We start from the raw sequence: 26,457 nt of genomic DNA on the forward strand, positions 1-26,457 counted from the left end.
TGCTGTAGGGTCCCAGTGGGGGGGATTGTTGGGTCCCAGTGGGGGGGAGTGTAGTGTCCCAGTGGGGGGGAGTGTAGTGTCCCAGTGGGGGGGATTGTTGGGTCCCAGTGGGGGGGAGTGTAGTGTCCCAGTGGGGGGGAGTGTAGTGTCCCAGTGGGGGGATTGTTGGGTCCCAGTGGGGTGGAGTGTAGTGTCCCAGTGGGGTGGAGTGTAGGGTTCCAGTGGGGGGGAGTGTTGGGTCCCAGTGGGGGGGAGTGTTGGGTCCCAGTGGGGGGGAGTGTTGGGTCCCAGTGGGGGGGAGTGTTGGGTCCCAGTGGGGTGGAGTGTAGGGTCCCAGTGGGGTGGAGTGTAGGGTCCCAGTGGGGTGGAGTATAGGGTCCCAGTGGGGGGGGAGTGTAGTGTCCCAGTGGGGGGGGAGTGTAGTGTCCCAGTGGGGTGGAGTGTAGGGTCCCAGTGGGGTGGAGTGTAGGGTCCCAGTGGGGTGAAGTGTAGGGTCCCAGTGGGGTGGAGTGTAGCGTCCCAGTGGGGTGGAGTGTAGGGTCCCAGTGGGGGGGGAGTGTAGTGTCCCAGTGGGGTGGAGTGTAGGGTCCCAGTGGGGTGGAGTATAGTGTCCCAGTGGGGTGGAGTGTAGGGTCCCAGTGGGGTGGAGTGTAGGGTCCCAGTGGGGTGAAGTGTAGGGTCCCAGTGGGGTGGAGTGTAGCGTCCCAGTGGGGTGGAGTATAGGGTCCCAGTGGGGTGGAGTGTAGGGTCCCAGTGGGGTGGAGTATAGTGTCCCAGTGGGGTGGAGTGTAGGGTCCCAGTGGGGTGGAGTGTAGGGTCCCAGTGGGGTGGAGTATAGTGTCCCAGTGGGGGGGGAGTGTAGTGTCCCAGTGGGGTGGAGTGTAGGGTCCCAGTGGGGTGGAGTGTAGTGTCCCAGTGGGGTGGGAGTGTAGGGTCCCAGTGGGGGGGAGTGTAGGGTCCCAGTGGGGTGGGAGTGTAGGGTCCCAGTGGGGTGGAGTGTAGGGTCCCAGTGGGGTGAAGTGTAGGGTCCCAGTGGGGTGGAGTGTAGCGTCAACGTGTAGCCTATTTATTTATTTAATATTTTATTTATTCATTTTATTATTATTATTTTATTTGTTGCCATATTGTTGACTTATTATTTAAGTCCACCTTCAGAGTACACATTTCTTCCTTGATATTGATGTAAAGTGTCCCATTGATTTCTGATTATTAAAAGTGTGACAGAATGAATCAGTAGCATTGGGTCGTATCCCTACCTACTCTTACTTATACCACTGGCAAGTATGATTTACTACCGTAGTAATTTTTTTTAATACCTATTTATTTACAGCATATATATATATATATATATATATATATATTACTGCTGTCAATCGATTAAAATATTTAATCGCGATTAATCGCATGATTGCCCATAGTTAACTCGTGATTAATCGCAAATTAATCGTCTTTAAGCCATTCTGAAGGGACGGTTTATGCACTCAATTGACAATGAGAATGGACAGATAGCAACACTATAAAGTATAGATATAGCTGTTAGAAAACCCACATGTTTGTTTACATTCCCCGGTCCTCTAGCCACTAATTAGACTAAGCCCACCGGTCGTCAACGTGTTAATAGATCACCTTTTTGTTTTATATTCATGTTCAGAGAGGAGTAATAGTTAGATCTTTGTACGTGATTTATCTGTCAATTAAATCAATGGTGTGCTTGTTTGTTTGGGGAGTTTGACCTACAGTTAATGTGCCTACCATGCATGCATGCTCAATGGACAGCACAGCAGCAAAACAAACTATTTGTGTAGGTGGAGAGCTATCACAGATAGTAATAACAGTAAGTAATCCATACCATATATATCCTAATAGTGACCACCATACCTGAAAATAAGTTGAGCAGTTGCAGTTGAGCTACAGGTGTTGTATATTATACAGCCTTTTCATTAATCTTTATCAAGGGAACCCTTATCCTAAAGATTTTAATAATATTATGATGATACAATATGGACCTAGGTCACTCAAAGCAACCTGTGCTTAGCCAATGCGATGCTGACAAAATAACATTAGCTAGTTAACGTTAGAATAGCTGGAATTGCGACTGCATTAGGGAACTATGCTACATTAGCAGCTAAGCTACAAAAACAATGCCAATAGCTTATGCTGCGCTATTTGACATTGACTGACTGAGAGACCACCAGCAGTAGTTGACGGTCTCACTTTATGATAGCGTTACGAGTATGTTATCATATTATTATCGACATTAATTGAATTAATCATCAGCATTTCATCATGGCATGTCACACACACTACTTCCCTGCGAGCCTCTGAGCTGCGTCTGATCTGAATGCGAGAAACAGAGAGAGTGGACAGAGAGGGAGGGGTGGGGCTTAGTAAGAGATGTGATTGGGCCAGCCCAGTGTCAGTATAGAAAATTAACAAATGGGCCGCTGTGCCTGCGTTATGGGCCGGTCGTTGACCAAACAAAAACTAAAAAATTATAAATCAAATCATATTGGCCCCAAGATACGTCAGCCCACCGGTATGCCAGATTACCAGTCAAGCCGTGTGTATACTTCATCAGATCATATATTTAGCATTTTAGCATTTTTAGATTATATATTAGATTTAGATTATTGGATTATTAGATTATATAGCATTTCGTTTTTTTTTTATTATTATATATTAGATTATATTTAGATTATATTTAGCTTTTTTACTATTTGTACCTCCCCCCATCCCCCATGCTGCTAGGATGCCTGAATTTCCCCAAGGGGATCAATAAAGGAATATCTTATTTTAACAATTCCAAGCTCCATAAAACATACTTGAGAAATGATGCGTCACAAGTCTACGTCCCGTTTCCGCTCTAGATGATCCCTGCGTCCAGAACAGTTTCCCACCCATGTCCCCTCTGCTGTAGGGTCCCAGTGGGGGGGATTGTTGGGTCCCAGTGGGGGGGAGTGTAGTGTCCCAGTGGGGGGAGTGTAGTGTCCCAGTGGGGGGGATTGTTGGGTCCCAGTGGGGGGGAGTGTAGTGTCCCAGTGGGGGGGAGTGTAGTGTCCCAGTGGGGGGATTGTTGGGTCCCAGTGGGGTGGAGTGTAGTGTCCCAGTGGGGTGGAGTGTAGGGTTCCAGTGGGGGGGAGTGTTGGGTCCCAGTGGGGGGGAGTGTTGGGTCCCAGTGGGGGGGAGTGTTGGGTCCCAGTGGGGTGGAGTGTAGGGTCCCAGTGGGGTGGAGTATAGGGTCCCAGTGGGGGGGAGTGTAGTGTCCCAGTGGGGGGGGAGTGTAGTGTCCCAGTGGGGTGGAGTGTAGGGTCCCAGTGGGGTGGAGTGTAGGGTCCCAGTGGGGTGAAGTGTAGGGTCCCAGTGGGGTGGAGTGTAGCGTCCCAGTGGGGTGGAGTATAGTGTCCCAGTGGGGTGGAGTGTAGGGTCCCAGTGGGGTGGAGTATAGTGTCCCAGTGGGGGGTAGTGTAGTGTCCCAGTGGGGTGGAGTGTAGGGTCCCAGTGGGGTGGAGTATAGTGTCCCAGTGGGGGGGGAGTGTAGTGTCCCAGTGGGGTGGAGTGTAGGGTCCCAGTGGGGTGAAGTGTAGGGTCCCAGTGGGGTGGAGTGTAGGGTCCCAGTGGGGTGGAGTATAGGGTCCCAGTGGGGTGGAGTGTAGGGTCCCAGTGGGGTGGAGTATAGTGTCCCAGTGGGGTGGAGTGTAGGGTCCCAGTGGGGTGGAGTGTAGGGTCCCAGTGGAGTGGAGTGTAGGGTCCCAGTGGGGTGGAGTGTAGGGTCCCAGTGGGGTGGAGTGTAGGGTCCCAGGGGGGGGTGTAGGGTCCCAGTGGGGTGGAGTGTAGGGTCCCAGTGGGGGGGGGGGGGTGTAGGGTCCCAGTGGGGTGGAGTGTAGGGTCCCAGTGGGGGGGGGGGGGGTGTAGGGTCCCAGTGGTGGGGGAGTGTAGTGTCCCAGTGGGGGGGGGGGGGGGGGGTGTAGTGTCCCAGTGGGGTGGAGTGTAGGGTCCCAGTGGGGGGGGGGGGTGTAGTGTCCCAGTGGGGTGGAGTGTAGGGTCCCAGTGGGGGGGGGGAGTGTAGTGTCCCAGTGGGGTGGAGTGTAGGGTCCCAGTGGGGGGGGGGGTGGGGGGGTGTAGTGTCCCAGTGGGGTGGAGTGTAGGGTCCCAGTGGGGGGGGGGGGGGTGTAGTGTCCCAGTGGGGTGGAGTGTAGGGTCCCAGTGGGGGGGGGGGGGGGGGGTGTAGTGTCCCAGTGGGGTGGAGTGTAGGGTCCCAGTGGGGGGGGGGGGGGGGGTGGGTGTAGGGTCCCAGTGGGGGGGGGGAGTGTAGTGTCCCAGTGGGGGGGAGTGTTGGGTCCCAGTGGGGTGGAGTGTAGTGTCCCAGTGGGGGGGAGTGTTGGGTCCCAGTGGGGTGGAGTGTAGTGTCCCAGTGGGGGGGAGTGTAGGGTCCCAGTGGGGTGGAGTGTAGTGTCCCAGTGGCGGGGAGTGTTGGGTCCCAGTGGGGTGGAGTGTAGGGTCCCAGTGGGGGGGAGTGTAGTGTCCCAGTGGGGGGGAGTGTTGGGTCCCAGTGGGGTGGAGTGTAGGGTCCCAGTGGGGGGGAGTGTTGGGTCCCAGTAGGTTGGAGTGTAGGGTCCCAGTGGAGTGTAGGGTCCCAGTGGGGTGTAGGGTCCCAGTGGAATGGAGTGTTGGTGGGTGCTAGCCACCCCGCCGTCCCTCAAGGAGCTACACGGCAGTTCAGGGATCCAACGCTGGCCATGTTGCTATTGTGGCCGTTCCAGATTGGCAGAAACACACACACACACACACACGCACGCACGCACGCACGCACGCACGCACGCACGCACGCACGCACGCACGCACGCACACACACACACACACACACACACACACACACACACACACACACACACACACACACACACACACACACACACACACACACACACACACACACACACACACACACACACACACACACACACACACACACAAAAGACACAAACAGGGGCGCCCGAGTGGCGAACCACGTAACGCGCTGCGTCGCGGCACGGCCAACCCGGGTTCGATTCCCGGACCTGCCGTTCTTTGCCGAATGTCTTCCCCTCCTCTGTCTCCCATTCTTCCTCTCTCTCTCTCTCTCTCTCTACCGGACAGCCCGGTAGTAAAAACCAATAAAAAAATCTACCAAAAACATAATAAAAAAACAATAAAAAAAAAGTCACAAACAAACATATACACACTCCAGTGTGTACACACACGCACGTAAGTATGCATGTACGCACACGCACGCACACACAGGAACATGCAAGTGTACATAAAACACACATACACATGTGCACACATGAGACATATGCACACTCGTGCGTGCAAACACTAGGGATGGGTACCGAATTCGGTTCTTTTGAGGTACCGAACCGAAACACGTCGGTACTACAGAGTATCGATTCAAGTGAGATAAAAAAAATGTTTTTTTACTTTATTTTTAATTTTTTTTACTTTTTTCTTTTCATGTCAACGTTCACACGCACAATATATGCTTACCTAGGATTTGACTTGATTCAACAACAAAGCAGTTGGAGCAATGGCAAGCCGAAAACGGTCGAAATTGTAGTTATTTGAAGTTAGGATTTTTTTTTTCACGACTGAGGTAGGTAAATAAATTTTATTTTAGACTAAAGTACCGAAAAAAGGTTCCCTTGGGTACCGGTATCGATTCACAGGTACCGGTACCGTATCGGTTCAAATGTGAAAGGTACCCATCCCTAGCAAACACACACACAGATTCCTGTTGTTTCTTACGTAACTGTGCTGTTGTCCTCCATTTATAGTTATCACGGGTCATTGTACCCTGTAGGAGACAAACAAGGCTCCAAATTTAGACACACTCCAAAAGAAAAGGACAGAGACAGCTTGTACAGTATGTGAACTGTGCAATATGCAGTCAGATCACACAAAAACACACCATGTGACGATGTTAGTACGAAGCATCCGTTGTGAAAAAGTATCATGGTAGTTTGAGGGTAATGTAAACCACGGATTAGTTTGTCTCAGTCAACCAGCACCTGCTAACAGGTCTGACCCTTTAGCTCAGCTGGTTAGTGTCGGCCGCCTGTGAATCCCAGGTTCAAATCCAGACGGTTACATTGGTGACAGCGGTGGGATCTCACTGCCCTGTGAATCTGTATCCAGGTTCATGTAGCAACAGGGGTGGGATCTCAGTGCCTTAACCCCTGGGAATGAACGTGCCAGGACGCACTTTTCTTGAAATAAGCAAACATATCTAGGGTTCTCTCTCCTGATTGGATAAAGTGGGAACGGGATGCCAGGAAATGTATTTAGTTTTTTCTGCAGAGCGGAGGGACTGGGAGACCCATGCTACTGACCAAACACTCTGTATTAGTGATGGCTGTCGGAATGTAGAGCAATTTTACACTCATTTAACCAAAGAAATACTACTTACAGCACCTTTAACTCAATCAACCCACCATTTATTGACAAGTGTAATCACTTTCGTCTACTTAGGCCTCAAACCGCCAGTGATTCGCCACTACCGGCTCTGCAGGCTTTGATCCACACAGTTGCTTCGACCCACTGCTTTTCCACGGCGTTCGGGCGGAATCGTTTTTCGACGGCTTACAGGGCTCAAAGCGTCAATAAACAGAGTGTTTGGTTGCAAATTGACTTTGCAGGCTTTGATCCAAAAACGCCCTTTGTCCTTCCTTCCATAAACAATCTAGCGCACCGGGAACACAGGAAACGCCGCAGGGGGGAAACACCTTTGCGAAGTCCGCTAATTGACCGGAGAAAATGGTATTCCGATCACAGCGTTTACCCTGTCAGACCACTGGTTAACACATTCAGGGCCATTGGACTGAGTCTAATTAATGTCAAGAGGACCGGGGAATGTAAACAAACGTGGGGCTGTTTGTACAGTTAAATCTATACTTTATAGTATTGCTATCTGTCCATTCTCATTGTCAATTGAGTCCATAAACCGTCCCTTCAAAATGGCTTAAAGAAAAAAATTATTATCAATTGGTTCTCATTTTATAGTGCCGTGAATATAAGCGTTATACGGGATTTGGGACTAGTATATTTTCTGGAAGGCTAGATATAGGGCTAATAGCTGCTAACGTTATATCCAATGGCATTTCCGTTTTACAGATGCTACAGAAATAACTCAAACTGCATATGATCGGCACGCTCCCAAAGCATGTATGCATGAAAGGGGGGGGGGGGGGGGGGACGTCATTTATTATTATGATTGATTACCAATAACCGTGTTGGTCTAACTAGCCACATAGGCCGATCGCCTGGATGGCTATCAAAACAATGCCCGATCGGGCTGTAATTTACGGGAAAAAGATCTTACCGTGGTCCGGGCTGATCCCCCCGAGCATTTCCCCATTATCGATCGCCATCTGGTAGATGGATATGTCCATTGGCTGATGATAAACCCCCTTATTGCATGGTGAAATCTGCGATCCGAAACGTAATCCAAGCTACATGCTGCACATCCAGAATCCTGCTACTGAAATCTCCATTGAAAGAAAAAGAAAAATTCTGATCCGTTCAGCCACAGGGCACACTGCATTATCGCGATAGCGCCCCTAAGAGGATCTGGCCGGTATTGCACCTTGTCGAATTCATAGAGTAGGGTAAATCTGCAGTGCCGCTCGGCGACTTTGAATAGGTTATTAAAATGGAATAAAAGCAATAACAACTTCCCACGGATTTATCCGTGCCTCTGTCCACAACGCATGGACTCGAAACACGGAGATCTCCGTGCTTGGGCGGGAATGTGTTAACAGCAGTTTGACCTGTACAACATCAACCCTGATACCCCCCCCCCCCCAACGCACCCGTCAGCCCAGACAGACTGAATGGGGCCAAATTCATCGAATCACACACCTCAGAATAGGCTAATGGTTGACCGGAGCCTCCGGATGACCTCGCTCTACTCTTTTTATTGGTAGTGTGAGTGGATACGCAGACTCAGCGCATTATCGCAAGAGGTGATATACACACACACACACACAGGCAGGTGAAGAGCATGTCATATACAAGCGTGTGGTCGCCAAACACACACACACAGGCAGGTGAAGCGCACGTCATATACAAGCGTGTGGTCGCCACACACACACACAGTCAGGTGAAGCGCACATCATATACAAGCATGTGGCCGCCACACACACACACAGACACACACACACAGACACACAAGCACACACGGACACAAGCATAGATTAGACACATCTCATTTAACACCGGTGTTCCTCTTCAAATAGGGAGGTAGATAAGAAAAGCAAGAGAATGTTTACAGAAATGACTGATCGCCTCATCTGCTGTTGACCCTGTGCTCCGGTCAAAACACCACACGGTCTTAATCTACACCGTCACACGGTCTTAATCTACACCGTCACACGATCTTAATCTACACCATCACACTGTTTTAATCTACACCGTCACACTGTCTTAATCTACACCATCACACTGTTTTAATCTACACCATCACACGGCCTTAATCTACACTGTCACACAGTCTTAATCTACACCATCACACTGTTTTAATCTCACCGCCACACCGTCTTAATCTACACCGTCACGCGGTCTTAATCTACACCGTCACACAGTCTTAATCTACACCATCTACACCATCACATGGTCTTAATCTACACCGTCACATGGTTTTAATCTACACTGTGATGCGGTCTTAATCTACACAGTCACACGGTCTTAATGTACACCGTCACACGAGCCCCGGTCAAGGCTGCTGTCGAAAAGTGGTGTTGTTGTCCAGCAGGGGGCACTCTGTCCTCTGGACTTGTCAGTAACAATGCCCCTGTTACAGTGATAGGGACACTGTACAGCTGTGAGTGCCGTCATTCGGATGAGACGCTAGAACCGAGGTCCTGACTGAACTTTTAAAAAACCCAGGACGCCTATCGTAAAGAGTAGGGGGTTCCCCCGACGTTCCTGGTCAAATTCCCAATCAGGTCTTTGACATCAAGGCCACCTAATCATTCCTTCCCCCTTAATTGGCTGATATCGATCCCTGTCTCCTGAGCCGTTTAGCCATTGTGTAGTAGTGTGATGTGTACCTGGTGCCAGTGTATGGCAGTAATTGAGCCTGTGTAGCCCAAGGATGGTTGCTACCAGTGGTGGTGAAGGAGGCAATTTCCACCATACGTTCCAAAGCGATTTGAGTCTGAGAAAAGCGCTATATAAATAATTTGTTATTATTATTATTATTATTATTATTATTATTATTATTATTATTATTATTATTATTATTATTATTATTATTATTATTATTATTATTATTATTATTATTATTATTATTATTATTATTATTATTATTATTATTATTATTATTATTAATCTATCTATACCATCACATGGACTTTGTTGTATGCAGTAGCAACAGTTGGTGGATTATGGCACAAGAACTCACCAGCAGTCATATTACTGACTTGTTTGAGGAGGAACAAGTGACTTGTAGAAACATGTTTCAAGGCGGAAAGGATGCTGCCAGAATCATTGTTTTTTATTTGTTGTATGTATTGGTACAATAGATCCAAGGACATAAGGTAACAACATTAAAAAGTAATGTTTTTCTTTTGGATTATTATGGATTATTGTAGATAATCATGATATTAAAATCACGGTCTGTTAATAGGACTTGTCTTTTTCTTTTTTAATCTCTGGGTCTTGGAATTCCATGTATTCCATCCAATTGCTTTTCTTTTTCTTCTTCTTCTTCTTCTTCTTCTTCTTCTTCTTCTTCTTCTTCTTCTTCTTCTTCTTCTTCTTCTTCTTCTTCTTCTTCTTCTTCTTCTTCTTCTTCTTCTTCTTCTTCTTCTTCTTCTTCTTCTTCTTCTTCTTCTTCTTCTTCTTCTTCTTCTTCTTCTTCTTCTTCTCAAATCAAATCAAATCAAATCAAATTGATTTGTAAGGCCCGACAACACACGTTAATGTCCCCATGGGCCGTACACTTCTTCTTTAAACAAGTCAAGAAGAAACATCACAATAAGTCAAGAACAAAACAAGAACACCATAAGGTCCAAAAAATATTAAATAAATGCAAAAAATAGAATAAATGCAACACTCCTAGACAGGTAAGGAAAAACTCACTAATACCTAGCAATAGGAGGGGGTTAGAGAGTTCCCATGTTTGTAGTGGGCGGAGATGGAGCAATAAATACAAGTAGTGAGCATATGCATACATGGTGACAGTCGAATCATAGTATATAAGAAAATTGTGAAGACAGAGACAGAGGTTAAAAGGTTCTCCTATGTCTGCAGAAAAGCAGACAAGGGAGCAAATAGACATCCTAACTAAACTAGACAGATTAATCTAAGGGTCAGGCCCCGACCAGGTGAGATCCGGGTAGGTTGAAGGAGAGAGAGAAAAGATGGGTCTTAAGCAGGGATAGACAAAGGCTCTGTGGCCGGCGGATTTCTTTTTAACCCTAGGAATCGATAGAAGCCCTGCATTTTGTGAGCGCAGAGCACGAGTGGGCGAGTATTGAGAGATGAGATCGGATAGATAAAGCGGTGCAAGCCTATTTAAAATTTTGTAGGTGAGGAGTAGCACTTTAAAGTCAGATCGGGCTTGAATAGGAAGCCAGTGTAGGGTGGACAAAACTGGTGTGATGTGATCAAATTTTCTAGTTTTAGTTAGTATCCGTGCAGCCGCATTTTGCACGAGTTAAAGATTTTTTATGCTTGACTTAGGTAGGCCTGAAAAAAGTGCATTACAGTAGTCTAGACGTGATGAGACAAAAGCATGAATTAGGGTTTCAGCATCAGCCAGAGTTAAAATGGGGCGAATTTTTTCGATATTACGAAGATGGAAGAAGGCAATTTTGGTGACATTTTTTATATGTGCATTAAATGAGGGAGGAATACAAAATTACTCTGAGTTTTTTTTATGGTGGAGCTCTGGGATACATGACAAGTATCAAAGTTCAGGGAGATGTCCTGAAACAGGCATCTGTGGTTTGGGGGGCCAACAATTAACATCTCAGTTTTATCTGCATTAAGGAGTAGAACATTTTGCGACATCCATTTTTTTTACGGCAAGCAGGCAAGCCTCAAGATTTTGTAATTGGGAGGAATCATTTGGCTTAATAGGTATATATAATTGGGTGTCATCAGCGTAAAAATGAAAGTTTATGCCAAATTTGCGTATGATATTGCCAAGGGGTAGCATGTAAATCGAAAATAGCAAAGGGCCCAGGACAGAGCCTTGTGGGACCCCGCATTGCACTGGGAGGGTCTCAGATGTTAAATCATTATAGACCATGCAGTGTGTTCTATAAGTTAAATAAGATTTAAACCAAGCAAGTGCGTGACCCCGAATGCCAACATGATTCTCAAGCCGACCTAGAAGAATCGAATGATCGATAGTATCAAAGGCTGCACTGAGATCAAGCAATAAGAGCACAGAAGTTAGGTTTGAGTCAAGAGAGAGCAGTAAGTAATTTGTGACTTTGGTAACCGCCGTTTCGGTGGAGTGTAAGGCTCTAGAGCCAGATTGAAAAGATTCATTAAGATTATTGTTTGATAGATGGTCAGTAAGTTGCGTTGCGACAATCCGTTCTTCTTCTTCTTCTTCTTCTTCTTCTTCTTCTTCTTCTTCTTCTTCTTCTTCTTCTTCTTCTTCTTCTTCTTCTTCTTCTTCTTCTTCTTCTTCTTCTTCTTCTTCAGTTTGTTGGCGGTTGACAACCACCACCTACTGGAGAGGAGTGTGAATCAAGGTACTAATACAATCAGAACTGTAATAAAATAATAATAAAAAAAACATACAAGGTATCAATCCTGTAGAGCTTTAGAAAAATAAATAAACAACACTTTATAGCACTGATCAAAAGTGACATTGGCCCCGCCGCCTGGTTCAACAAAAGCTCCTATACCTTACTATGGAGACTGATAGATACTTTACTAGGAGGTTTGATTTACATTTTGTCATTTAGTTGACGCTTTTATCCAAAGCAACTTACAAGTTTTGTACGACAAGTCAGCAGGAAGGGTACAACTCTATCAGCTGAGTAACAATGTTCATCAAAGTGTTGAGTGCTACAGTGTAGGTTAGTAGTCTGCATGACAGTAAGGTTTGTTTCTATTTATTTTTTTAATATATTTTTTCATTTCAGATATTGATTGAAGAAGTGTGTCCTTAGTCGACTGCGAAAGATTGGTCATGTTTCGGCTGTCCTAACTGTGGTGGGAAGTTCGTTCCACCATTGTGGGGTAAGGACCGAGAATAGGCGGCTTCTCTTTGATGACCCTCAAGAAGCGAGGCGATGCACCTTCGCTCTGGCAGTCTTGCCTCGCTGACCACACATGCACTGTTATCACTGCACAAACAACCATGCTGCCTGTCGCACTGTCCACAGATGTGACCAAGAGACTGCACTGCCTTCGGCTCGGGCCACAGCGCTCAACACGACTCTTTGTACGGGAATAGGAGGTAGTATACGGAGTTTGGGGGAGGATTCGTGAAATGTGTTTGCCTGTGGCCGGGCGGAACCAGGAGTTGCACTGAAACCTACCAAGCAACCCGGGTAGACCTCCACGACCAAGGTTATCGGACCTCTTGTTATACCTCCCACCTCTTGCAGAGACAAGTCGCATTTCTTTCCTCTCCCAAGGCCTTCAAGGCCGTTCCTACCGCCGCCTCTACTGCACCATGGAGCCTGACGCTGCTATGCCCTGCTTCGTGCCGGTGGCCGGACTATACTCAAATCAACTCTAAATGGATCTAATCAGTGGATTGCATATTTTCTTCAAGAAGCAGAATAAGGCTAACCCTCTCTGCCTATTGGGACATCATAATTGGGCTACAAACTTGAAGACGTGGTATTATTTGGATTATCGAAGCTTTTGGACTGCAATAAGAAGATTTTGGATCTGTTTACCGCGCACAGGATCTACCAAAATGAACTGATAAGACACTTGGACACTTGGACTAATAATGCATTCAGTCATTTGGACGGAGTTGTTAAAACTCACTCCACTCAAATCAATAGAGTTATATTCCACTCTATTCAAATCAAATTTAAAGGGACGTGGCTGGGATAAATTGTGCCAGTCAGTCAGCCAAAACAAATTCTTGGACCAAGGTCGAACCGAGAGCTCTGGAGTCGAAGGCTCTCTGGGAGATAAGAGTGGCGAGCGGCGTCCCACAACCCCAATCCCTAGTCCCCCCCCCCCTTCCTCTGCATTGGCGCTGCACTGTCGGCTGCCTCGTGTGAGGGAGACCTCCCCCACCCAGGACTTGGCTTGTGCACTCCCCCCCACCTCCCCCCCCCCTCCCACTCCCCCCCCCCCCTACAGCCCTGTAACAACCCCAACCCACTCCCCCCTCCTTCCGTAAATGGCGCTGCCTATGACGGCTGCCAGTCTGTTTGCGGTGGTGAATATGCATATGTTTGTCTCAAGGCTCTGTACCATTATTACTATCTAAAATGTAATAATTGTGGAATATTACTGTAATGAGCTGTATGTGTATGATCCAAGCGTCCTATGATCCTCATAGGAGCATAACAGAAAAAAGCATTCCATGTGAAGGTATTCTGTATCTTTGCATGTCAACTAATAAAGAAACTTGAACTTGAAACTTGAAACTACCAGGTCAGACGGGCCGACTTAGTCTCGCTGGCACGCGCCACTCGTATATATCCCCGACCATAGAGGCGAACCCGCAGGCGGTAGGAACCGTCCGCCCGAACACCGGCTGTTAGGCCGGCTGGCGGGGGCCCTACCAAGGCGGGTCACGTTTTCCATTCGGTCGGTGTGGGTGTCCGATGCGTTCACTGGGGCCCGGGGCTCTGGGCCGATGGGCTAGGGTGGGTGTTTTTGTCCCCGAGTCGATCCGACCACCCTGGACCACTTTCCCCGAAATGGGAATGAAAAACAACTTTTTTAACTTTTTCGTCAAAACATATTTTTTATATATAAAAAAAAAAAAATTAAATTTCGGGACCTCCATGTTTTGGGGGTATTCATCTGAAAAATCGGATTCGGGATTCGGCTCCCATCAGTCGGGCACGAACTGCGGGTTTTCAGCGTCTCTCCTGGCTCCTGGAGCCTTTCCGAAGCTCTCCTCATAATACTTGGGATGGAACCTGTCTGTCATTACCCCCCTGTGCACGACCTAGCGGAGGAAGGCCGATTTTCGAGGGCCGTGGGGGAGAGTGCCATGTCATGGTTTGGCCATGTCCGCTTTTTTCCTTGCGCGATTTTGCGCGCCGCGTGGGAGCAAATTCGAGACACATATTCGGTTGCAAAAAGGTGTCCCACGGTCTCCTCTATGGCCGTGAATATTTTCACGCGGAACGGAATCACGCGGCGCCCGTGGCACACTTTGCCGTTTCGTGACCGGAGTACTGGCCCCCTTTTTAGAAATATTTTCGAAATGAGACTAAGTGTTGAGCTCCAGGCTCTCCACTCGTCCCGGCAAGCCCAAATTTAAGCACTCTCCCGGGCCTCGCAAGCTAAGGGACCTCACCCCGGCCTCCAGCGAGACCGGAGTACTGGCCCCCTTTTTAGAAATCTTTTAGAAATCAGACTAAGTGTTGAGCTCCAGGCTCTACATTCGTCCCGGCAAGCCCAAACTTAAGCTCTCTCCCAGGCATCGCAAGCTAAGGGACCTCGCCCTGGCCTCCAACGAGACCGGAGTACTGGCCCCCTTTTTAGAAATCTTTTAGAAATCAGACTAAGTGTTGAGCTCCAGGCTCTACACTCGTCCCGGCAAGCCCAAACTTAAGCACTCTTCCGGGCCTCGCAAGCTAAGGGACCTCGCCCCGGCCTCCAGCGAGACCGGAGTACTGGCCCCCTAAATCAGACTAAGTGTTTCTTCATGGCTCTTAGGTGTCCGGCGTAAACTAGTTGCCCCACAATAGGATGGTCAACAGGAGCGGCCATACTACGACAGGATGGCATCCAGACAGGGGGTGCTGACCACCGCCCTTGGCACCATATTCCATAAGCGGTTGACGTATGCTCCTGCTTGCACCACTCCTAACTCCGGCGTAAACTAGTTGCCGGACGATTCAACAGGAGGACCTGTTAGTTCACCGACGACCCAAGAGGATGTGACCAATACTTCACTGTCTTGGGCTAGGGTGAAAGCGCTCAACCTTTACCTCTTTGTAAAGGTTCACCCACGACCCAAGGACGAGGGCCGTGAGATGTGAGACAAGCATATGCTACTGGCAGGATCAACCAGGTAGCCTCCATCCGAGGTGGGCCCACGCGGAACCCTGCCTACGGCACCCAGGGACCGCTGTGCCCCAAGAAGCAGGGCACTCCCTCTCCATCGCTCTCTCTCTCTCTATATATCCATGTATCTCTATGTCTCTCGCTCTTTCGGCACGCTCAAAGGGACCTGTTAGTTCACCCACGACCCAAGAGGATGTGACCGAGACTTCACTGTCTTGGGCTAGGGTGAAAGCGCTCAACATGACTATTTGTAAAGGTGCACCCATGACCCAAGGACGAGGGCCGTGAGATGTGAGACAAGCATATGCTACTGGCAGGATCCACCAGGTAGCCTCCATCCGAGGTGGGTCCACGCGGAACCCTGCCTACGGCACCCGGGGACCGCTGTACCCCAAGAAGCGAGGCGCTGCACCGTCGCTTGGGCGGTCTGCCTTGCCTCACTGACCACACATACACTGTTATCACGGTGCACAAACACCACTGGTGCCTGTTGCCTTGTGTCCACAGATGTGACAGAGACTTCACTGTATTGGCCTAGGGTGAAAGCGCTCAACACGTCTCTTTGTAAAGGTTCACCCACGACCCAAGGATGAGGGCCGTGAGAGGTGAGACAAGCATATGCTACTGGCAGGATCAACCAGGTAGCCTCCATCCGAGGTGGGCCCACGCGGAACCCTGCCTACGGCATCCGGGGGCCGCTGTGCCCCAAGAAGCGAGGCGCTGCACCGTCACTTGGACGGTCTGCCTTGCCTCCCTGACCACGCATGCACTGTTATCTGTACAGAACAACTTGCTGCCTGTATTTAGTCCACAGATGTGACCAAGAGAGACTGCACCGCCTTCGGCTAGGGCCACAGCCCTCAACACGACTCTTTGTACAGGACTAGGAGGTAGTGTATGGAGTTTGGGGGAGGATTCGTGAAACATGTGTTTACCTGTGGCCGGGGAGAACCAGGAGCTGCATTGAAACCTACCAAGCAACCCGGGTGGACGCCCACGACCAAGGTTATCGGACTACCAGGTCAGACGGGCCGACTTAGTCTCGCTCTGAGAGGGCTGGCTGGGGAAGACGAATGGCACGCGCCACTCGTATGTATCCCCGACCATAGAGGCGAACCTAGGTAGGAGGTAGGAACCGTCCGCCCGAACACCGGCTGTTAGGCCGGCCGGCGGGGGCCCTACCAAGGCGGGTCACGTTTTCCATTCGGTCGGTGTGGGTGACCGATGCGTTCACTGGGGCCCGGGGCTCCGGGCCGATGGGCTAGGGTGGGCGTTTTTGTCCCCGAGTCGATCCGACCACCCTGGACCACTTTCCCCGAAATGGGACTGAAAAACAACTTTTTTGACTTTTTCGTCAAAAAATATTTTTTTTTATAAAAAATAAAAAAATATATAAAAATGAAACTTATTAAAAAAGTTTTTTTTAATTTTTCGGGACCTCCATGTTTTGGGGGTATTCATCGGAAAAATCGGATCCGGGATTCGGCTCCCATCAGTCGGGCACGAACTGCGTGTTTTCAGCCTCTCTCCTGGCTCCTGGAGCCTCTCGGAAGCTCTGCTCCTATACTCGGGATGGAACCTGTCTGCCAGTACCCCCCTGTGCATGACATAGCGGAGGAAGTCCGCTTTTTCCTTGCACGATTTCGCGCGCCACGTGGGAGCAAATTCGAGACTCATGCTTTTGCACGAAGGTGTCACACGGTCTCCTCTATGGCCGTGAATATTTTCACGCGGATCGGAATCACGGCGCGCCCGTGGCACACTTTGCCTTTTCGGCGAGTTTATTCAACGCTTTCTGCTTTCCTTTTCTAAGCGTTTTCCGGGCTACATGTGAATGAGTAATAGTTGCGGGACGCCCAGATGTACCCACGGTAGAAAGCTTGCGTGGATCCTATAATAGGCTCACTATATACAGCGTTTTGAAAATCACGCAAAACGGTCAGGGTCACGAACCGACCTTTTCCCCTCGTTTTCGATGATGGAAGTGATTTAGGAAAATCCGCCGAGAGGTACCCGTGGATTTAATCTAGCAATGAGCGGGGCAATATTCGGCCCGTGGGAGCCGATAAGGACCACCGGGGACCCTGCTTGGCCCCCCACACAACAGGAGCCATTGGGGAAAATGTTTCCCATGCCCAGGGGTACCTAGGGTAGAAGGCCCGCGTGGATCCGGGTAAGGGTGCCCCCGTGGGAGCCGATAAGGACCCCCGGGGACCGCTTTTGGCCCCCCACGGCCATATCCTGACGTTTTTGACAACAGGAGCCATTAGGGAAAATGTTCCCCACGCCCAGGGGTACCCAGGGTAGAAGGCCCGTGTGGATCCGGGCAAGGGTGCCCCCGTGGGAGCCGATAAGGACCCCCGGGGACCCCTGTTGGCCCCCCACGGCCATATCCCAACGTTTTCGACAACAGGAGCCATTGGGGAAAATGTTCCGCACCCACAGGGGTACACAGGCTAGAAGGCTCGCGTGGATCCGGGCAAGGGTACCCCTGTTGGAGCCGATAAGGCCGGGGGCCCATTTTGGCCCGGCACAGCCATATCCCGATGTTTTCGACAACACGCTAAATGTGAAGCTGTTCGTCACCCCCAGGGGTACCCAGGGTAGAAGGCCTGCGTGGATCCGGGCAAGGGTGCCCCCCTGGTAGCCGACAAGGACGGGGAACCCATGTTGGCCCTGCACGGCCATATCCCGACGTTTTCGACGACAGGAGTCATTGAGGGAAATGTTCCCCACCCCCAGGGGTACCCAGGCTAGAAGGCCTGCGTGGATCCGGGCAGGGGTACCCCTGTGGGAGCCGATAAGGACCACCGAGGACCCCGTTTGGCCCCCCACACAACAGGAGCCATTGGGGAAAATGTTCCCCACGCCCAGGGGTACCCAATATGTGTGTCTTCATCATGCATGCAGACCTGTGTGGTGTGGACTATGTGTGGTTCTGTAACGTTACTCATACCTATAGCCTATGTCAGCAAGCGTCACAGTAAAGTCCTCCCTGTGAGGCACGCGCAAGTATACAAACCTTTGTAACAAAGTACAATTACTCAAGTACTTTACACCCCTGGAAACCTCAGTTGCCTTTCAAGTTTACATCAAGGTTTGAAATTAAATGAAATGTCCTTATCATCACATGTCCTCCTCACAACAAAATTACCAAGTCAAGATGAAACATTGGCGTCTGAACTATAAACATTTCTTCGAGCAGCTGATTCTTATTCTGCACCAACATGAAGGTGGACACATATAATATTATACAGTTATTAGCATGAGCTATTCAATATTAACCATTTTGGTCATGTGTGTTGAAACCTTAATAAAGGGATGCAATTTATCGCTGAGAGATTCTAGGGTATATGATTTTCTTCTTGCGGTGGCTCAAAGCAACACATTAAATATGAATCTCTAATCTGAGCAAAAGGTATTGGCCTGTGGGCGTGTCTGTGAAAGTGACATTGGTCTGATTGATGATTGGTGTGAATCATCAGTTTGCTCTCCATCATTTCCTGGATCAGGTCAGGTGTTTAGGGGACCTACAAATCTTTTTTAATTTGGGGGCCTTTCTACAGATAGCCACACAAGAGGAGTTGCAGCTGTTTTGACATTTGAAATTATGTTTGACGTGATGGTTGAAGTTTCGAGGGGCCTTCTGATTGGCTTACCGATTCCCTATGACCAATTCAATAACTAAAAGGGTCTTGATTACATAATCCCCTTACCTTTACTAGTTTTCTTTTATAAATATATAAGATATTATTATAATTTTTCAAATACAATTCTGACACACATACAGACATAATGTCATATACATATGCATACACAAATGCACTCAGACATGTAAAATGGTAAATGGTGCATTTATATAGAGCTTTTATCCAAAGTGCTTTAAAATTTTGTTTCTCACATTCACCCCTTCACTCACACATTGACACACCGACGGTGGAGGCAACCATGCAAGGTGCCAACCTGCTCATCAGGAGCAATTAGGGATTAAGTGTGTTGCTCAAGGACACATTGACACGCTGGTCGGGAGGAGCGGGAATCATACCGGGGAACCATCTGACTACCAGACGACCGTTCTACCTCCTGAGCCACTGCAAACACACACACACACACACACACACACACCTACACACACACACACACACACACACCTACACACACACACACACACACACACACACACACACACACACACACACACACACACACACACACACACACACACACACACACACACACACACACACACACACACACACACACACACACACACACACACACACACACACACACACACACACACACACACACACGGGTCAGAAGATCAAAGCTGTGGAGGTAGCCTCTCATCACTCAGATGCATCTGTTAGCTGATAGGCATCTCAGGACCTGTGTGCTGTTCGTTCTGCACGTAGCCTGTTCATTATAGTCATTATAGCCCACCGTGACCACGTCTGTGTCTCCACCCTCTACCTTCATACTCCACCCTCCACCTTCACGCTCCACCCTCCTCTTCACTCCTCTACCCTCCTTTCATGCACATTGTATAGGAGTGTACATAGGATCCAGTGCCTTACAAAATAATCTTTGAAAGTATTTGGTCACATGACTTTTGAGTGTATCTACATGAGGTCTAAGCACTCGCCTACCACCGCAGAGACTCTGGGTTTCGAATCCAGCTGTCAGCGGTACCTCCGGCTTGGTCAGTCCTCCCTACGAACACAATTGGCAGTGTTCACGGCTAGGGTATCAGTCCTGGCTGTTGCAATAGCGACTCCTACTGGCCGGTTTGGTGGAGATGGTATGAACCTCTGAATGCATTACGTTCTCCCAGTGAAACTCCTCGTTGTCAGGTGAAAAGAAGAGGCTGGTGACTCCACATATATAAGAAGAGGCATGTGGTAGGCTAGACCCTCCCCAGACCGACAGTAGGGCAGCATGTGGTAGTCTACACCCTCCCCAGACCAACAGTAGGGCAGCATGTGATAGTCTTCTACACCCTCCCCAGACCAACAGTAGGGCAGCATGTGGTAGACTACACCCTCCCAAGGCCGACAGTAGGGCAGCATGTGGTAGTCTACACCCTCCCCAGACCGACAGTAGAGCTGCATGTGGTAGACTACACCCTCCCCAGACCGACAGTAGGGCAGCATGTGGTAGTCTACACCCTCCCCAGACCGACAGTAGGGCAGCATGTGGTAGTCTACACCCTCCCCAGACCGACAGTAGGGCAGCATGTGGTAGTCTACACTGTCCCCAGACCGACAGTAGGGCAGTGCAACGACCAGGAAGGGAATTGGCAGAACGACAAAAATGTGGGATAGGAGGAAAGATAGAAAGGCTAACCTTTTTTGCCGTGTTGTTGTGTTCCAGTGGCAGGTGAGGGAGAGAGCAGCAGTCCAGCCCTACCAGTACAGTCTCCCAGTATGTCTGAGACTGGGAACTGGGAGGAGTGCTGTAGGAACCAGCGACAGGGGCGACAGTGGCTCAGAAGGTAGAGCAGTCGTCTGGCAATCCGGAGGTTCCCGGTTCGATTCCCGCTCCTCCCGGGCAGCGTGTCGATGTGTCCTTGAGCAAGACACTTAACCCCTAATTGCTCCCGATGAGCAGGTTGGCACCTTGCATGGTCGCCTCCGCTGTCGGTGTGTGAATGTGTGAGTGAATGGGTAAACTGTGAGGAACAAATTGTAAAGCGCTTTGGATAAAAGCGCTATATAAAAAAGCAGCCATTTACCATATACAAATAATATAAAATGAAATATGCCACAGACATTACAAAATATGTACCTGTTCCTTCCCCCACTCCCACCCCAGGACCACTCAGGACCCCGCTTTGCCGCTAGATCATGGTCTTTACTTTCTCACATGAGATACAGAAGTTTATGTACCAAGAGCTTCTGCAATTAACTTTCCCATTATATTTGGTTCAGGGGGGTTGATACTGTTATTTTGATATAAACTCCATTGCAGAGATGGTTATTAAGACAGTATTTATGAGGAATGTGTAAAGCGTTCAATTGTGAATGCCAGTACTAATTTGGTGTCTGTCTGACAGTTCATGAAGTTTATCTTGGAATAATGATGGATAAGATAACGTTATTTGAAGAAGCTCTTGGTACCCAAACGCCTGTATCCAATAATAATAATAATAATAAATCTATCTGATAGACGTCTCATAACTTCCTTGTGGGTGGTGACAACTTTTATGAGCCAATGGGTGCTTTGCGCAGACGATAGCAAGTTGTTTCCCAGCCTGCATTTGCGTCGAGCAGATGCTGGCGAGTGGCGAGGTACTGTGGCGCCTAGCTCTGAAGACTGTGCATGGCTCGCTCCCGTGAGATTTCCGCGGCTCGCCTAGTCAGATTTCCAGAGCAAGTCGGACAACATTCTAACCGTCATGCAACACACTTGGCAAGGCGGTAGTAAAAACTGCACAGATCTGCGGAGGCCTCGCCAATCTCAAACAAGCCTACTGACACTGTTCATAGTCCATTTTTGGTGTCTGTAAGCGGCAGCGTTGCGTTCTTATATAACAGCTGGGCACATGCACAGTCGGTGCGCATATCCGCGGCGGTATCCGTTGACGAAAATTAAGGCTAATTTATACTTTCCGCGGGTGCGCGTTGGTACGCGTGACGTAAATTGCCTAATTTTCGTGAACGCTCTTGTCCACATGGACGTCGCATCGGTGTCCATGTGCCTGCCAGATTTTGCGTGTCTGCAGCCGCGTGCGTGTCAGTTTTCGAGTATATTCGCAATTTACATCACGCGTACCAATGCGTGCCCGCGGACGCTGTAAGTATAAATGGGCCTAGATGTGACCGCGCGGATACCCGCGGATATGCGCGCCGACTGCGTATGTGCCCAGCTGTCATAACATAAAGCCCCGAATATACTTGAAAACTGACATGTACATGTACATGCACGCGGCTGCAGACACGCTGCGCACGCGGCTCTGTTTATAGTCCATTTCTGGTGTCTGTAAGCGCCATCATCGAGTGCTTATGTTACGATTGTTGTAATTGCTGTAATTGCTCCCGATGAGCAGGTTGGCACCTTGCATGGTTGCCTCTGCAATTTACGTCACACATACCAATGCACACCCGCGGACGCGGGAAGTATAATCTATAAACCTTTATCTGCCAGGCACACGGACACCGATGCGACATCCGTGCGGACAAGAGCGTTGACAACGTGGGAAGTATAATCAGGCCTTTAATCGGCCTTTACTTTCGGCTCGTGGAAACTCATTGAGACCAAGGTCTCATTTACAATGGTGCCAAACAAATGTCACAAGCTCTTCCAACCAGTGGTGGGTGCTGTTCTGCGGCTCTGCAGATACACACTACTCAGTCTCGCATATCGCAATGTGACATCTGTTATTCAGTTGCTTGTTTCTTTGTTATTGTGGCCTTGTATTGACCACAATCACTTGGTAATTTGTCCTGTCATTCCCTTTTTGCTTATTGCTAAGAGTAAACCTGAACAAAAATATACTAATATGAACAATGAAAAACAGTGACACTATCAAACAGACTTTATTCATATTACATGTTTCATACAGTGAATGTAATACAATGTTGTTTTGTTACAAAAAAGAAGATAGTCAAGAGTAAAGATACATGAGACATTTTAAAACGGCGAATAAAACAACTAATATACTGAAAGTCACCAGTAACAGTCAAGAGTAAAGATACATGATACATTTTAAAACGGTGAATAAAACAACTAATATACTGAAAGTCACCAGTAACAGTTAAGAGTAAAGATACATGAGACATTTTAATTAAAACAGTGAATTAAACAACTAATATACTGAAAGTCGCCAGTAACAGTCAAGACTAAAGATACATGAGACATTTTAAAACGGTGAATAAAACAACTAATATACTGAAAGTCACCAGTAACAGTCAAGAGTAAAGATACATGAGACATTTTAAAACGGTGAATAAAACAACTAATATACTGAAAGTCACCAGCAGTGAGACACAGCGCATTTTAAAACGGTGAATAAAACAACTAATATACTGAAAGTCACCAGCAGTGAGACACAGTGCATTTTAAAACGGTGAATAAAACAACTTAACCGTGTCACTGTCACACTACCAAACGGTTAACCCTTTCACTGCGACAATACACAGAAGGTTAACCCTTTCACGACAGTCGGTTGTGTGATAGTAAAGGGTCAACCTTCTGTTGTGTGGCAGTGAAAGGGTTAACCGGCTGTCATGTGGCAGTGAAATGGTTAACCTTCTGTGTATTGTTGCAGTGAAATGGTTAACCGTTAGGTAGTATGGCGGTGAAAGGGTTAACACTATCAGTGCCGTTCACGGATAAACACGTTTCTGGCGCCCGACGGTTGAGTGCCAATCACTGATTAACACGTTTCTGGATTGTTATTTCTTTTATTTCTGCCTGGTAGGGCAGTCCCGACGCCTACACAGCTACGGCGGACCCCCGGACCTGCCGTCCGAGGCCTGTTCAGTGTCAGCCTACTGCTTTACCACTGCCTCGGTTTCCTGTGCCTGTACCGGTACCGGAGTCGTTTTGGGCGGGTCGTCAGAGCCCCTGGACGTTTTTTGGGGCCAGTTCTTGTAAATTCTGGGGGGACGTGTGTAGTGGCTACTGGGACATAATTCACGGCATCCTAGCCTTATGTGGTGTTTACTACATCTCCCGTGATCCTTAGCGGGGGATGACGTAGTTTAAGAGAGACGAATGAAAGAGGAATGGCAGTGTTGTTGTGCGACAGTAGATTGCGTAATAAAATAGTATTTTTGCATCGGAACACGGCTCCGTTTTCACTATCATTACCGCATTCCTACAATATTACTATTATTATTGACATTATTATTTTGCACATGCTATATTTTATGTTTGTATGCCAGTGGTGATGTTCCTAACGAATTTTCGCTGTACCAACAATGACAAATAAAGATCTATTCTATTCTAAATAGCGAATAAAAGAAATAACAATCATAATAACGAGTATACTCGTTGTTGGCATAATTCGATTGGCTGGCTATAACGAGTTAACTCGTTTTTGGCGCAGAAATGGTTAATAACCCTTTCACTGCCAGACAACAAATGGTTAACCCTTTCACTACCACGTCGTTGGTAAACTGTCTGTGGTGTGGTAGTGAAAGGGTTAACCTTCTGCAGTGTGGTAGTGAAAGGGTTAAAATCCCAATAACGCTGTGGGTCCACCAGACCAGCGAACAGTGGGTGAGAAACACAATCACCACCAAGGGTTAAAGAAAATACATGAAGAGAGTTTCCCTCAGAGAAACTGAACCTTGAGGCGGTCGGGTGGCGTAGCCGAGATTGCGCTTGTCACCAATGCAAAAGGCTGTGGTCTCGACTCCCGGAGTCAGCATTGCCTGCGGCTTGGGCCGATCATCATACTAACTCGTTTGGCTGAGTTAGCGGGAGGGAAATCGAGGGTGGTAATCTGGCGTTGTGGACAGCGACGCCTACAGGTCAGGTTTGGGCGCCTGCTCAGCGAAAGGCAGGAAGTGGTGAAGGCAGCATGACCTCCCACGCGTTACGCTTCACCAATGAGAGTCCTCGCTGCCAGGTGAAAAGAGAGCCGCTGGCTGTCTCTGCATGTGTCGGAGGAAGCATGTGGTGGACTTCAGGGTTCCCTTGTACCGACCAGTAGGAGGAACATGCGCACAACAACCAGGTAGGGGAGGGGGGGAATTGGCATAACGACTAAATTGGGATGGGGAGAAAAAATAGAAAAATCAGGCAGAGAAAAAGAGGATTAAAACAAATAAAAAAGAAAAACAGAAAGTTGTCTTGAATAACAACAGAGTCAGACTCTCGGTTTCCTGTTGACTCTGATGTACGACACGGAGGCTTCTCCTGGTTTCGGCTCACTGGGTCTGAAAACAAACAACAACAACATTTTATTTTATGAGGCCAGAAAGAAACTGGTTCCAGCTACGTTTGTATCTGTGATTGATTTTTTTTTATCCACTTTTTCTCCCATTTTCTATATTTTCTCCCATCCCAATTTCATATCATCCAATTCAACCCTCCCCTGTCACGAACGCTGTTTCTTGCCTCCCACAAGCCGGCTGCAATGTGGACTAAGTCATACATAGCACAAGTCCCCTCCGGTACTTGAGGTAACAGCAGTCGCATCTTTTCACCTGCGCAGCTCGATCTCTCAGTGGCGAGGAGTAACGCGTGGGAGGCTCACGCTGCCCCCGACACTTCCTGATTCTACTGCGCAGGCGCACCAACCGACCTGTAGGAGTCGCTGTCCACACCGCCCGATCCCCACCCATCAGTTTCCCACCCCCTAATACGGCCAATGTGTATTAGTACGGACGACCAGCTAAACTGAAAGCAAATGTGGAGCGCTGGGCTCGAACAGGCGAGCCCAGCGTCTCCAGATTTCGTGGCGAGCGCCTTGCCCACTACGCCACGTAGCCGCCCCTATCTGTGATTGATTATATGGTGACATATAATGTAGTAGTATATTATATACAGGCTGCCTCCTCTCGTCAGTGTTGTAGGACTCAAGTCCTGGACTGATTTTCAGGACTCGGAAAGGTGCAGGAAAATACTGCACTGGGACTGACCGGGAACTCTTATAATAATAATATATTTATTCAAATGATTAATCCTTCACTGCACTGTCTTTATCCTGTGTCTGTTGTTGCTGTTGTTTTGTGAAAAGAAAATGTATGGAAAAATGCATATTCTGTAACGCTGAAACAATGACCAATGTGGTTACACATATGGCTTATTAAAGGAATCTGAATCTTGTTCATTGATAAATAGTTATTTATAAAAAAATAAAAATTTGTAATAGACCCTAATCATTTGGCATACGATATTGATTGCTATATTAATACCGTAACATTATTTAATTTCATGCAAGGGCAGACATGTTCCGCCTACATGCAGATTCACGTTGATACTCTCAGATGCCTAAAGAGACGCTCCCGGATAGTGCGCTTTGCTTACGCGGATTTAACGTAAAATTCCAGCAAGAGCACTGCTAGATGTTCCATATATAATAATTGTAACTGAGGGGTTACAAAACCCTGACTGTATTAAAGATTGTGATAGATTAAACCACTGCTAGGTATGTACTTTAATTACTGGCCAGACAGTACATCGAATATAGATGGTGAACACTCATAAGAACACGGCATTGACAAAGAAATAGTATTTGAGGGTATTTTATTATTATGCAACATTAGGTTACAGAATGAGAATTAGGGTCGCGCT

Source organism: Notolepis coatsorum (genome assembly GCF_963971535.1).
Source record: "Notolepis coatsorum genome assembly, chromosome: 2".
Lineage (NCBI taxonomy): Eukaryota > Metazoa > Chordata > Actinopteri > Aulopiformes > Paralepididae > Notolepis > Notolepis coatsorum.